Raw genomic sequence first — 15,850 nt, 5'->3', positions numbered from 1 at the left:
GCGACTGAACAGAGCGTTTACCGACATGCTAGCTATGTGCGTTTCTCCAGCCCATCAGGACTGGGGCGTCGCTCTGCCACATATCACCATCGCGTACAATTCTTCCCGCCATTACACTGCTGGTTACTCAACCGTTTCATGCACTGTTTATCCGTGATGCCGTTTTGCCCCTGCACATTGTACTTCCACAACACACAGTCGCACACTGCATGTGCCCGCGTTGCAATTTTTATGGCACCATAGGCCCTTACGTCATATTGACCACGCTCGCCTCACTGATTCCCAGGCTTCCCAGAAGTCCCGTTACGATACGTACCATAGGGACGTGCAGTATTTACCTGGCTGCCTCGTGCTCCTGTGGTCACCATCTCGTCGGTTGGGCCTATCGGAAAATTTTCTGTCATGATATTCAGGTCCCTATCGAATCCTGTGACAGCTTTCGGATGTGACATATGAGATGGCTCCCGAAGAGCCAGGTCCGTCGTCTGTACAGCCAAGAGTCGATGTTGGTCATGTCTACCCTTTAAAGGCGTGCGTGCCTTTTCCAGGGCATAATCACTTGCGCCGGGTCGGCGCTCCAATCCCGGCGGCGAAGTGCAGCGGTGCAGAAGAACAGGGCAAGCAGACAATGGACAATGACGAAGAAGTGTTGTTGCTGCGGTCACTTCCGCCGCCATGTTCTAGTGTCAGCTGGTGCCTTCAGCATTCGCCTTTCATAAAGGACATTTGTGCTTGTTTTCGCGTCGCAACAATGGTTTTCAATCCTACATTTGAAATGAGAACCTGCACAAATCATGTCACTGGAGGTTCCGCGTCCTTTTTTTTTGTGTTTTTATGGCTGATATTTCAACGATTGCTTTCGGCAAGGGGAAGGAAGGTACCGTCACGTGGCGTCGAGTCCACAAACTAGATTTACAACCGCAGTGGCTACCATGCCACCCGGGGACTACAAACTCCATCAGACGATAGAGCTGTGCGACAATGTTCCCATGGCATGCCATACCATGCAAACAAGCAAGGTTTCACTCTTATGTTAACTACGTTGCAATACAGCGAGCACTTTTTTGCGCATGATGGAGCAATCACAACGCGGCTGTATTTGAAGTTCAAATTTGCTATAAGCGGTTACAATTATTATTAAATAAAGAAGCCGTTTGTGATCCCACTTGTGTCATTGCACTGTAGGACGCGTGATGCTGGGTGATTTCGTGTTTCAGCATTCCCGCGTAAGGATTAGCTGGGAATACGGTTCCAGAAGCTAGGTTGCTTACTTTCTGTACTGCATAAGCAACAACGGGCGACAACGTTTTAGGTCGAACTGAGAACGTCAACGGATGCCTGCAGCGGCAGTATTTCTGTCATGCTGCACAATCGTACTACGTTCTATCCATTTTCGAACTTACAGAAGTTCCTCGAAAGTGCATGACACCCACCGGGCCAACTCGCAACGCCTAGTTTTACTAAAAGAAGCCACCGCAACCAATGAAGTCGTGAAGCTTTCGGAACCGAACGCTGCGTTCGGGCATTCCGGTTGCTGTGCAATGGCAGATCCTTACCAGAGTGTTCATGGTGACTGGCCGATAGCTCAGAGCACAAGTGATGAAGGGATTTTTCAAGATGTGTGTCTTCTGCAGGCAGGCAGACGGGCTTTTATACCCAACCGACACGCACGCCCCAGAGGTGCCCTTCCCTCTACGTCACAGTGGGAAAGCCTAAGGTGTGCCGCCATTGCGCACAGGTACACCCTCGCTCGAAGCACATAGCTTCCAATGCCCTCCCTTTCCGTTTCGGACAGAGATGGCCAGGAGAGAAGAAACATCCCTGCTGCGACTTTTCCAGACCAACGCTTCCTCAATGCAAAGGCGCGAAAGCATAAGCAAACGGAATGCGACGCGCGCACAATCCCTCCCGCTTATCTCGATCTAGAATTCGAGTTAGACGACGCGCCGCGGAAAAAAAAAGTGTAGCGGTAACAACGCCGAAAACCAAGAGCCGCTGCGCAACAGTGTTCGGCGGCGAGCTGCCTACCGCTCTCCGTCATGAATCGGAAGAGTCAGCAGGCAATTTCTCTTTCCGTGCTTCCGCCGCCTTCGTAACTACTGTCGAACAGCGCTTTTATGTTTATTCTGCTTCCTCGAATTCCGTTCTGCATTCTTGCTTCGCCCCCACGTACCGTGTGTTAACTCTTCCCTCGCCATTGCTGCCTTCCGCCCCCCCCCCTCCACCTCTTTGACAAAAGGAAAATCAAAACAAAAACCAAAGCCCCTTTCTTAAAGAAGATGATTGAACGCGAAGCTTTCGCCCATGCAAACTCAGAGTCCAAAGCCAACAACCATGCAACGAACCCACGAAATGCTGAGCGACCCGATGCGATGCATATGTGATTTTATTGCTGGCTTAGGATTGTATTTTTGAACGTTGCAGTAGAATGGCGACACATTTCGTCAAGTCGCATAGCCTTTATTTAAGATCAGGTCGCCGTTTATGACCCGCACACACTCACACTTTCACGGAGTGCATGCTGTTGCCGATACACGGGATCGGCCTTACGGGCACGATCGCGCTCGCGCTTACGTTCACGTACGGCCGCCTTTTCTGCCGTGCGCTGCACCCACGACCTACCCATGGTGACGGCCGGGAATGCATTGCGTGACGCGCGTAGTGCAATGCAGATATATACCGTTCCTCTGGGTCGCGTGGCGTTGCAGTTGCGATTGTTGCTATCGGTACAACTACGAATGTAAACTGTAGCGTTCTACGATTGTGTGCGCAGATGCGCAGATTTTTCTATTGTGAGCGCAGATACGCAGGTAGTTCCATTGTGTAAGTTGGCGTTCCTGCAGTGCGTTTTCGGCGCTCACAGACGAATCAGTGAGACATAGAAAGCTTCGCCTTAAAAATTATCCACCACGGCGCCACCACCCTGCGGATACTAGTTTTTCTTATGCAGCACACCTCTTCATCGTGACCACCATAAGAAATTTACTGTATTCCTTGGTGAAGCAAAATATGAAGCAGTATATACCACGTGTGCATGTGACACGGGGAAGCCGGAACCTCAGCTTAGTTTCTTACCACTGATACCGCGTGGTCTGCTTTATGCAGACGCACCCTGTTTGGTTACCGTATTTGCTCGTGTAATGTGCTTTTTTTTTCTTTTTCAAATTTTTACGGGCTCGTGCCTTGCACGAGTCAGCCGTAAGGTTACGCACTTATGGGACCTGCACAAACTGAAACCTAGTTTCCCGTTATCTTTTTTTTTTTACAGATTAAGCATGTTTCCAACGGGTTCAATCATGTTCCTACATTTTTCAGACCAATCACATTCCGTATTGGATGCAGCACTCTTGCAGTCCAGTCAATTTTTGCGGTTCTTACACGAATGCGTGCTTTAACTAATGTTTGTTGATTATGAGCAAGTTTACTAAACGCAGTGCAGTGAGATGAATCGCTTGTGAATGTAGCCAACAGTAAAGGAAAAGCGTAAGTGCACTTTTTATTTTAAGAAGCTCGGGGATGAGCTTTATTAAGATGAACGCAAAATATTGGTATTCATCTGACTGTAGCACGAATCTACAAAGGAAACGCATACAGATGTCTCCGAAGGAACGGTATATATACGCAATTGAATACGTCGTCCTTTTCAGCCAACGCATTTCATGGGGGGTCATTCTTCCATCCGAGTTAATCAGGATGGAGGCTAGCAGATCGCAAATGCAGGCCGCATCAGTCGGCAACGCGAAGCACAGGGACACAAAATATCACAGATCCGGGGCCGAATCCCAAAATCTGTTTCATTGTAAGTGATGTTTTATATTGGTTGACCACAGTCCCTATAGTAATATTGTATTACCAGCTTCGGGATTGGCTGGATTTTTTTTGTTGTTATGCATTATATCGTAAAACATTTTTTTTTCTAATTCAGCTCCAGTTCACCAGAATCCTGCAAGGTTGAGAAAAATTAATAAAATAAATATTGTCACCCATCTAACTGCAGCTCTGAGTTACGAAGGAAACGCATAAGAAATTCTCAAAATTATTGGATCTATGTTTCACGAATATTTCCAGGAAGGTGAGAACTCCGGAGTCCGGTCCTCCGAACACCATCTTGCGAACATTACTTATGTCGTGAAAAAGGATTCCATCTTTTGCGGAACAAAACACGACAGAAAGTACAGTCGCGGCAATTTTCTCATTCATCGAGATTCAGCCATATCTGATTTACAAAGCCGAGTCACATGGCTTACCTCATAACTTCATGCATAATTTCGTCGGCGCGCATGACACAATCATACTTTTGCTTTAGAGTGTGTGAAAGGCCTCCTGTACTGAAGGACTGGCGAGTCCACCTAGTACTGCTTGTCGCTAGTACCTAGTTCGATGTTTATTAAAATGCTCTATTTATCTATGATTTTTAGCTTTCACAGTGTCAGCAAATAGTGACGGTCCTCGCGAATTGGAAAAGATCGCTCTTCATTATGTATATCGTGTATTGACGAAGGCCTACCGTTTTTGAGATGACCACAGTAAGCTTGGCTTGGTTTCACTCTTATAGGCGAAGCTTAAGCATCCTCCAAATTTTGTTTTAATGTTTATTTGCGGAGCTCTCACAAGCCCATGTGTTGCTTCCGTATTTAAATGTACATAGAGCAGTTAATCATCCAGTAAATCAACCAAGCAAAATTTGCATTCACCTGAATGCTCCATGAAGTACAAAGGTGCCAGATTGCACTTTCGCGTGCATGTACAAATTAAGAATGGATAAAGTGCGTGATTGCGGAAAAAATTACATGCGAAACTCCATCAAAAGAGGGCAAACAACATGGTCGTTCCCCGGACAGATATTCTGGAAGACGCATCAAAGTTCTCGGCAACATCATAACTTGCCCATGAGTGAAATATTGCGCCCTCGCATCCTAAGCCACGCATTTGTGAAGAACCGGTCGATTTAAGCCTGTTTCTAGGCATAAGTTAAATAGCATCTGGCGTGGCATACTGTCCAGTTACGCAGCGTTGCCTTATATTACACTGTGGAATACAGTATATGTCCAAGAAAGGCCCTCCTTAAAAGCACACAAGAGGTGGATAAAGACATGTAGTGGTAAGTTACGCTTATTGCTGCAATCGAGAAATAGCGGCCGTTCGAGGTACAGGGTGTTCATTAAGCCAGGAAAAAAAATAAAAAGGATAAAGAAAGGATAGACAGATGGCAAAACGACGCTTTAGTGTCCTGTATAAGGGCGCCATGACTTCAAGGAATTTAACGATATCTCCTCGCATGTTATCTAGCTGTAAAGCACAACAGAGGATTGTAAGAGAACAAAACACTAAACCTGCGAACTTTCTCAAAATTTTTGGCCCCCGAACTATCTAAATGCAAAGAAGAAACAAAAAAACGAAGAAAAAAAAAACGTTAAAATTTGAGACGCAACATTAACGTATCGGCGCTCAAGGTTCTTAGGGTAAATTCAACCAAAAGAAGTTTGCGACAATTTCTGCAGTAATATTTGCCTATTTCCTAGCGAAATGAATGCAAATTTTTGTTTCACATTTCATGTGATCGGTTAAAAGAATATGTTACCAGTGGAGACTCATTTACAGCTGGCATTTAGTACGTCTTTCCAACTGTCCCTGCTGGGTTGCAAAGCCTACGCTATAACACAGCACCTAGGAATGCCCAGGCCCTCCTGGCTACCCGCCAATTCGTTTACCCTCAACTTACCCCTGGGAGACTACACTGGCAAGCTCAGGTCCGCAGGAACAGCGATGGCGGATTCAGCAGGCACGCGGAGGGGTTTGCGCCATTTGGGACATGAGTTAGGAGCTCCACCTTACGGAGAATACATCCCATCATCATCATCATCATCATCAGCTTATTTTTATGATGATGATGATGATGATGACAGGACATTCTCTGCAGGGTCCAGCTCCCAGTTCATGGCCCCAGTGGCACAGGCCACTCCGCGTGCCTGCTGACTATGTCCCAACCTATTACAAATAAAAGTTTATCTCTCGGCCTCTGTAATAAATATTGTGAATATGTAATTCGCGGCTAGCCTGCGTTTGTGATTCGTAAAGGTGATTAGGCGTGAAATTGCAAAGAAAACGTCGATTTCAAAGCGTACAAGGACAAGCGTTCCCGAAGATTGTATCAATATGTGGTGAGGACTACTACTCTTCCGCATACATGTTCAATTGCTTTTACAACGCGCACGCTAGGGAAACGCTGCTCTGGAGGGCAAGATGCGTAAAACATGGTCACAAAATGTGTGGAGATGAAGCAGATAAGGTAGTCATGTAATGAGAGTGTGTAAATAAAAGGTATGAAACATAACCGCGCAATGCTGTGAACGGAGTTGATATTCTGTGCTCACATAAAAAAAAAGCTTGAATTGTGAAACAACCAAACGAATAAACAGACAATGAATCCAGAGAAAGCTAAGGGGATAATATTTCTTTTGTTTATTAGAAATGTACATATCACGAGGTAAAAGTAAAAATGAATATGGCGGCAAAGAAAACTTGTGACAGGTGGGAGCCTAATCCACATTTTCCGCATTACACATTCGGCGCTCTACCACCTGTTAATGATATGGTATTATTAACGCGACAGCGTTAAGGGCCCCGTGTCGTAGGAAATCCGGGGTCGGCGTCGGCGGCGTTGTCCGGCCAAGAAAATCCTCCCGAACCACGCCGAACACGCAGGCCCTCCGCGGGGCGCAGAGGCGCTGGTGAACTAATTGAATTAGGGAGCCTACATTCAAGCGCTGTTTAAGACGGCGTGGCGTTGCAAGTAGGCTCCCTAAATCGAATTCTCTCAAAGTAAAATGCGTCAGCAAAAGCGTAAAGTACGACTCAACCACAACCTAATGGCATCATAGCGTCGGGTTCTAATTTGCATATACGAGAAAACTTAATTCTGTTGCGGTGGAAACTCGAACCCCAACCGCTTTCCCAGCAATTCTACCATTCATACAGCGGCGCGCCTCAGTCGGTTGTCCTTGCAAAACGCCACCCAGATGGCGATCGCCTCCTCGACAGCGGCGCTGCCGGAAGAAGGTGCAGAGAGAAGAAAGCTGCAGTTCCCGGGAAGCCTGACAAACAGTCGGGGATCTTTGAATGCTCTCGTATTCCACTCTTAAGCCCCAACCAGACGTACGCGTTGGAACGCGTCCGCAGGCGCCGTGCGCCTGAGAGAGATTGTGGTTGTGAAGAGGAAGAGGCAGAAAATAGCGCCACTTCCTCCTCACAACCACAATCTCTCTCAGGCGCACGGCGCCTGCGGACGCGTTCCAACGCGTACGTCTGGTTGGGGCTTTATAGGCGAAGCTTAAGCGCTCTCCAAATTTTGTGCCTGCTTCAGCTGTTTTGAGCTTGCCTATCTATCTATCTATCTATCTATCTATCTATCTATCTATCTATCTATCTATCTATCTATCTATCTATCTATCTATCTATCTATCTATCTATCTATCTATCTATCTATCTATCTATCTATCTATCTATCTTGTGGGAACGCTCACGTGAAAAGCGCTGGCTATGGAGGTAGGAATGGCGCGGGTGAATACTTGCACCCGTTGTGCCGACGACCAAATACACCGCCCGCCGCCGACTCGTCGCTTCTCGTTTTGTGCCTTGTGGTGTGCTTGCTGTGACGACATGGCGGAGTGAGCGAGTGATTTTGCAACGCGGAGCAGTGGTGTGTGTGTGCGTTCGTTGTTGTGTGTCTTTTGTTGTGTTCGTGGCCATGCTCAGAGAGCGCGTAGCGTCGTCACCCATGGCGACTTCGCATCTCTGGTTGTCCGTGCCGCCGGGTTCGAACGCCGTGTTGCCAGCCAGTGCCGTCAACGCCCTCGCAGAGGGACGGGCAGTGTGGGAACGCTGACGTGAATAGTGGATAGGAGCCAACCGTGGACAAAAAAAGAGGGCGGACGCGCGAGCAGTGGTGCGAAGAACGCGCGAGCTGCGGCTGGGTGCCCTTAGGCGTGGCCGGCCAGGACTGGAGCTGTGGCCGTGCACCGCGGGACCGAGGCGTTTTCCGACAATATATATATGTGCTTACAAGACAAAGAGTTTTGCGCCAGACGCGAAGGTATATGCAAAAAAAGGAAAGAAAAGGGAAAAAAAGGGAAACGTTTGGGGCATATTTAGAGACTGACGTTCCGGCCGACTCCGACGAAGGCCGGTCCTCCGGCCGTAACGTCAGTCAGTAAATATGCCATAAACGGTCGCCTTTGTTTCTTTTTTGAATATATATATATATATATATATATATATATATATATATATATATAGGGAGAGAGAGAGAGCCTCTTACGCCGATCGAGTGGCCCAAGTTGTCTAAAAGCTTGGGTCAATAAGTACATAGTCGTGCTCGTGTTGCCGTTTGCGCCATTGGCGTCCTTCTCCCCGCATCGTCATCATTGTCAGTAGTTGTCAGGCTGTCCAATTACCATCGTTATCACCACAGTTAGATAATCCCATTGTCGTCATGCCTTCGTCGTCCTACAACCTCCGTCGTTCAATAGACATCACTTCTTCTTAGTAATTCTGCCGTAATTATGCTATCGACATTGTATGATGATTGTGCCAGCGTTATTATTGCATCATCGGCATGACGCCCTGTTTTTCAAGTATGCGCGTTGTGGACTCCAGGAGATATCGTGATCGATGATCGCGACTAGGAAGCGATGGATGTTACAATAGGAGATGACATGGCAGTTACTCGACATAGTACACAGGATCACAAGCTTGCAGATAAGTGCTACTGTGCTTATTTTCCCGTTGAAACACTCATGCTTGGTGCCCTCAGGTAGACGTTTCAGTTTGGGCTCCTGATGTAACTTGGTTTCTAATACGTTGAACTTCAACTACGCGCAACAAAAAACGTAGTTCGACATCACATGATGATGCGGGCAGGTAAACCAATATATTTGCTCTTTGATTTTCCTGTTTTAAAACCCATGCTTCTATAGAGGACAACATTTTATGAGCGGAAGATTACGAACAATCGACATCTCGTGGTTTGTGAGGCCTCACATGTTAGCAGCCTGTAGGTGTTTGAAGGTAAAGCCTTCGATCAGAAGAGCCCCGCTTAAAACACACACACAGAGAGAGAGAGAGAGAGAAAATGATTTAATGAAAGGCAGGGAGGTTAACCAGGACTGAGCCCGGTTGGCTACCCTACACTGGAGGAAGGAAAAAGGGGAGAGAGAGATTAAGAGAAGAATAGAAAGTCCACTCTTGATATGGCCGACGTAGCAACAGATCTCTGTTCTATCACTGATTATCAATCAGTCCGGGTCATAGACGGTCACTCAGTCCTGTAGTATTTAAAAACCGCAGCAGCGCTTTTGTGGCCTTTTGCAGCTGTGATATTCGAGGCCATGGTCCCAAGATCTTGCTCAAAGTGAACGGTCTTCTATCTAGCCTATTGAGAACGTTGCAGAGGTCATGTCTTTCGTTTTGAAAAGATGGACAGTAGCATAGTAGGTGTTCTATAGTCTCATCGACACCGCAGGCATTACACTCGGCGCTATCAGCCATTCCAATCAAACACGTGTAAGCATTGGTGAATGCAACACCCAAGCGTAAGCGGCACAGCATTGTTTCCTCATTTCGCGGAAATCCAGGCAACAGCCGCAGCTGCACAGATGGGTCGAGAGAATGCAACCAATGCTGGGCGAATTCAGTTGTATGCCACTTCTCCAATGTCATAGTTTGCGCTAGCTTGCTTAGGTGTTGGGCTGCGTCAGTCCTCGATAAAGGTACAGAAACAATATTTGCTCCTTCGTGTGCTTTCCTAGCAGCTTCGTCGGCGATGTCGTTGCCGGTGATACCGCAATGACTCGGCAGCCACTGAAACACGACGTCGTGTCCTTTTGCGATCGTATGGTGGTGCATTTCTCGTATCTCCGAGACGAGTTGTTCGCAGGACCCGCGACGGAGAGCTGACAAAAGACATTGTAGGGCCGCCCTTGAATCACACAATATTACCCACCGATTAGCCGGTTGGTTGTTAATATAATCAATGGCACCTCGGAGGGCAACAAGCTCCGAAGCGGTCGATGATGTCACGTGAGAAGTCTTGTATGTGATGCTCATTGATCGTGATGGTATAACCACTGCGCCGGTGGAACTGGTCTGAGTGGAAGAGCCATCCGTATATATGTGGATTCGGTCAGAGTAGAAAGAGTGCAAGCAATCGAGAGCTGCTTGCTTCAAGGCCAAAGTGGGCATGTCCGTCTTTTTTCTTATTCCTGGAACGTAAAGGCGCACTTCAGGTTGTTTTAAACACCACAATGCTGACAGTGAACGTGTCGAGGGTGTGAACCCCGATGGTAGGGAGGCACTATGAATGTTGACCACGTTGGAGAATGACGCCTGTCGTCGTCGTTCTGGCAGGGAGGCGAGAGAGCTTGATTGCATCCGTGAAACGTGGCGAATATGGGCCCTAAGCGTGTCGATGGTCATGTAAGTCGTGATCGGATGGTCTTGAGCCGTGATAACTGTTCCTGCTGTTGAGGCGCTCCGCGGAAAGCCGAGGCAAACACGTAATGCCTGTGCTTGCACGCTCTGAAGGGCTCGAAGATTTGATTTGCATGTTTTAGCAAGCACGGGAGAGCTATAGCGTAGGAAGCCGATAAAAAGTGCTCGGTACAACTGTAGCATAGAGCTCACTGATGATCCCCACGCTTTACCGGCGATGAATTTTAAAACGTGAACCATAGATGTGAGCTTCTTCTTCAAGTGGGCAACCTGAGGGCTCCAGGAGAGGTCTCGGTCAACAAAGACACCCAAAAACCGATGATTTCTCTTGTAGGAGATACGCTGGCCATTGATGCACACTGGATAACCAGACGTCGCTTTGCGCGTAAAAGTGACTAACGCATATTTTTCTGTCGAGATGGTTAGGCCTTGTGTGCAAAGATAGCCAGTTGCCTGTGTTGCTGCCTTCTGTAACCTTGCCCGAACCTGCGGGCGAGTCACCGCTGATGCCCAGATGCAGATGTCGTCGGCGTAGATGGAGACACTCACTGTTTCCGGTAGGGAATCGGCCAGCCCAAGAAGTGTGAGGTTAAAAAGAATAGGGCTTAGAACACCGCCTTGAGGAACGCCACGGCATGTGTAGTGGTCAGTAGTCGGACCATCTTCTGTGCGTACAAACAAGGACCTTTGTGTCAAGTAGCTTTGGATCCATCGAAATACTCGCCCTCCTAGTTCCAATGTCAAAAGTGCGTCTAGGATGGCTTGATGGGAAACGTTGTCGTAGGCGCCTTTCACGTCAAGAAAGAGTGCTACTGATAAGCGTTTCCAAGACTTTTGCTGCTCAACAGATGACACTAGATCGATGACATTGTCAATCGATGAACGGCCTCGTCGAAATCCCGCCATAGAGTCGGGGTAAATATTGTGGTGTTCAAGATACCATTCGAGACGCATGAGGATCATGCGCTCCATGAGTTTTCCGACGCAGCTGGCGAGTGCTATAGGCCGATATGATGACAGTTCTAGCGGTGACTTTCCTGCTTTTAGCAACGGTACCAAGCGGCTGCGTTTCCATTCCTGTGGAACGACGCCATCATGCCATGACCTATTAAAAAGGTTGAGCAGTTCTCGTCGCGCTTCTCGACGTAGGTGGCGCATAGCATTATATGTGATTCCGTCGGGCCCTGGCGAAGACGAACACCGACATAGCGCCATAGCAGCCTCTAACTCTTTCATAGAAAAAGGAGCATCCATACTTGTATCTCGTGGACCAGGAATGTCGCCTAAAACCATGTCAGGGAGTAGAACTGTTCCGCCGGCGACTTTCGCACAAAACTCTTCTGCAACGTCTATCTCACGGCGGTTTTGATGGAGAGCAAGGGCGTTAAATGGGTGTCGTTGCTGGGGACATGAGCGAAGACCCCTTAGGGTACGCCACACACGGGACAGTGGCTTTCGGGGGTCCAGTGACTCACAAAAGCATTTCCAACTTTGATCTTCTAGCTTATCCATCCGGCGCTGTATCTTCTTTTGCATTCGCCGAGCTACTCTGAGGTCAAGAATTGACTTCGTGCGCCTGTACCTCCTTTCAGCTCGACGACGTAGTGCACGAAGTCTTTCCAATTCAATGTCATGCTCTGTACGCTTTGATGAATGTGTGAAGCTACGCGTACAATCGTGCATTGCGTCTGCAATGATGTCTTCTAGCCTGCGTGCGATTGGTTTCTTGCATGCGTCTTCCACAAGATCTTCAAACACTGACCAGTCAATTTGGCGAGATATATTGGGTAATGTAGCTTCTAGTCCATCGATTCTCACATAGGTCGGAATATGATCACTTCCATGGGTTTCGATATCAGTGAACCACTGCACTCTCGAAGTTAGGCAACGTGACACCAGTGTTAAGTCTAGGCAGCTGCTGTACGTTGTTCCTCGCAGAAATGTCGGGCTTCCATCATTTAGAAGACGCAGGTTGTGGCCTGATGCAAAGGATATGAGTGACCTGCCTCTTGAATTTATCCTGCAGCTTCCCCATATCTGGTGGTGAGCGTTGAAGTCTCCTGTTATTATCCAAGGACCGTGAGTCGCAGCCATAAGATCTTTTAGTCTTTTGCTATCGAATTGACTTGTTGGGGAAAGGTAAACGCCAATAAGTGTAAAAGACAGCCTCTTCTTTTTCACAGTAACGCAGACATATTGGTTATCGTCGTGTGGAGGTACGGGCTGGGCGAAATACGTAAGGTCCTTGCGAATGTAAACCAGAACCTTACTACTTCGGGCACAAGTGGTTGAAACGAAAGGTTCATATCCTGATAGTCTCAAGGTAGTTGATAAATTCGGTTCACAGATGACCAGCACAGGAAAGCGGTTTTCAAACACGAACTGCCGGAAATCCGAAATACGTGACCTCAGGCCTCTCGCATTCCACTGAAATATGGAGGCGCTTCTGACATCATCCCGGAACGATCGCTGCTGCTGTCGACGAGCCATGGTTCCGCTATATACGTTTTCAAGCACTGGACTTCTGAAGGCTTGCGAGAACCGGATTGATGGCATCCAGCACTTGCAATGCACTTCTAGCTGTTGGTGTCTGCAGCTTGTCCAGAAGAACACGAAGAGCACTCACCAGAGAGCTGAGCATAACAACAATTTGTTGATCCTGGTCTGTCAATTTATCAGGAACAGACGAGGTGTCCCTTGCTGTATATGTCTGTTCCCGCTCCGTAGGTGCATGTAGCCTCGGGAGTTCAGGCCAAGCGTCAGCTGCCGTGTTGTTCGAAGCTCCTTTGTCCTTAGAGCTGACTGCGTTTGGCCTGGGCGGGAGAGGGGGTGGTGATGTACGTGGCTCGCGCGGTACAGAGGCTTTGGAGGTTCTTGAACGGCGTCGGCGACGTGATCTTCGTCGCTTAATGGATGCTGCCGCTTCTCGGTGAGACGAGTTGTCTCTAACCATTTTCTTTAAAATTGCCATTTCCTTTCGAATTAAGGGGCACTCCTTTCAGGATGCATCATGAGGGCCGCTGCAGTTTGTGCACTTCAGCACACTGGCCTCGCACGTGTCAGTGGTGTGCGGCCCCGTGCATCGAGAACACACGGAAGTGTTTTTGCACACACTACTCACATGGCCTAACTTCATGCACTTCCAGCACTGTAGTGGTTTTGGTACAAAAGGCCGAACTGCGTGTCGGAAGTGGCCCACTTTTACGTGTGTTGGTAGGGATTCGCCCTTAAATATGATCTTCACACACCGTGACGTGCCGAGACGAAAAACGTTTGCGATGACGGTGTTTTCTGTAGCCGGCTTGATTAAGATCGACAAATCGGTGTCGGCAATGGTTTCGTCGACATCATAAATTACGACAGTACTGCTTTCTTTTCCCAGCGGAATATGAGGGTGGACTTTAATCCCGTCAAGTTCCGTGACCTTGCGCAAAAAATCTAACGCAGCCGCATGTTCTACGTCGATCGCTACGACGTTCTTATGGGTGTTTACTCTGATGTCCTTGATTTCATTCGGGACCAGTGCCTCTAGATGTGTAGACACGGCTTGCCTGTTGAGGCATCTCAGGTTATCCGTGGCGAGAACTGGCGTGAAAAGGATGGTGAGTACCTCGGTAATCCGTGATGACCTCATGGTGGACGCACTCGAATTCGATGATGTGCTGACAAACCTTCTCTTTGCTTTACGGCTCCGCACCAGCTCGAAGGTGTCGTCACCAGATTCTTCACTGCTGACATAGTACTGCATGGTGTCGTCGCTGTCAGTGTCGCTCTCGGTGCCGTTGCGCTTCCTGGAGGCAGCCGCCGCGGGCACTACCGAGTCCGGCGGACGCGCGTGAGAGTCCATCTCCACAGCAACTAAGCAGGAAACAGCAGTTCACCGGCAAAGTCCAAGAAAATTCACAAAAGAAGTAGAGCTCGAAGACTCGGCGTTCTGCCTGAAAGGCACTTCGTCTTCGTCTTTGCTCCATGATCACAGTGCACTCAATGCCTCCTGTGTCGTTGAATGAATGAGATAATGCAGAATTGTACGCGGCGTCCTTTGTAATCTCGCTTGAGCACTAGCTGATCCAATCCTTGCTATATGCATCAATCAAGAAGGTGTTTGGTTATGCATCCGGAAAAAGTCGACAAAATTAGCGATGAGTGCATGTAGGTCAGATATTTTGAGTTAAGATGTACTGCAGAGCAACACCAGTACAAGGACGCAAGAATAAAACTAAGATGAAAATATTAAGAAATACTAATAATTCGATATGACATTACGCGAGAGTACTTCGCGTGCCAGAGCACTTAGTGTCAGCCTGCCCGATTCAACATGTAATTGCAACACACTATTTCAGCGGCCATTTTCTGTTGAATGGTATGTGTAAATTTCATTAACTGATGGTTGTGTACTATTTTTGGAAAATTAAGGGGAATTCCCGATAACCATGACTAGACATGTCATTTTATCAAGCCACATTAGGGAATGTTGTATCTTGCGAACTGACACCACGTGTTTGCAGATGTCTGGCTGGCTGGCGAAGCAACGCACACAACAATGTCATGTGTGACATGCAGGTTTATGTTGAAGATAAAGAATGCGAAACAATTTCTTTCTGATGTCGAGGAACGATGCCCTCGTCAACATATATTTACACAAGCCACGAAAATAATTTGCACTGTTGAGGTCATCTCTTCGACTTAGATGGCAGGTGATAACTGCTGCCGCTCTCCCCTAGACGCCGACGCTTTCGATGGAAGATTCTTCACTCTGAAAAGAAATAGAAATATGGGTGCATATAAGTAACATATTTCTACGGAAATAGAGTGAAGTGGCTCACATGCATACGGTGCTACAGTTTTGGAGGTGTCATATACACATTTCCTTACATAAGGACATAACGTAAAAGCGCACTTTATTGTGGCGCACTTTGTCATACCTGAAACAGATCATGTACTCTGCCCAAATTGTGTTTTTTACTTGGTTTCATATCTGACGCTATAGGCGTGCGGCAGGTAGCAAAATTGAATATCACTGAAATCAGACATGCAGAAAAGTTGAGGAACATTTTGCTTCACACGTGCACCTATAAAAACCTGCGACAAAGAGCCACCATTTTGGCAATATTAACACATACGCAGTGAAATACAGCCTAAACGAACCGACACTCTCTTTCTTTTATTGTTTACCACGAAAACGACCTCGTTGGAAACGAGCACTGCTCGCGTATTCACATTCGTAAGCGCCACTAATGTGGCAATACGACTCATGTGACTGCTGCGCTAGAAGTGCTAAACTATTAACAAAAAGCTTCCGAATGCGTTTGTGTTTGCCTTAGTTCTTGTCAAAATTATTTTAGCAGATAGAAAAGTGTTA

The 15,850-nt window shown here is 47.5% G+C and overlaps 1 protein-coding gene across 4 annotated transcripts in view; it reads right to left on the bottom strand.

The window, feature by feature from the left end:
- Positions 1-15,850, bottom strand: part of LOC119464615 (uncharacterized) — a 98,318-nt gene that overhangs the window by 62,040 nt on the left and 20,428 nt on the right. The gene's annotated exons all lie outside the window — the stretch shown is intronic.

This window comes from Dermacentor silvarum, chromosome 9 (assembly GCF_013339745.2).
Source record: "Dermacentor silvarum isolate Dsil-2018 chromosome 9, BIME_Dsil_1.4, whole genome shotgun sequence".
NCBI classification, from domain to species: domain Eukaryota; kingdom Metazoa; phylum Arthropoda; class Arachnida; order Ixodida; family Ixodidae; genus Dermacentor; species Dermacentor silvarum.
Note: the sequence above shows the minus strand (reverse complement) of the source record. Positions and strands in the feature narration are given on the sequence as shown.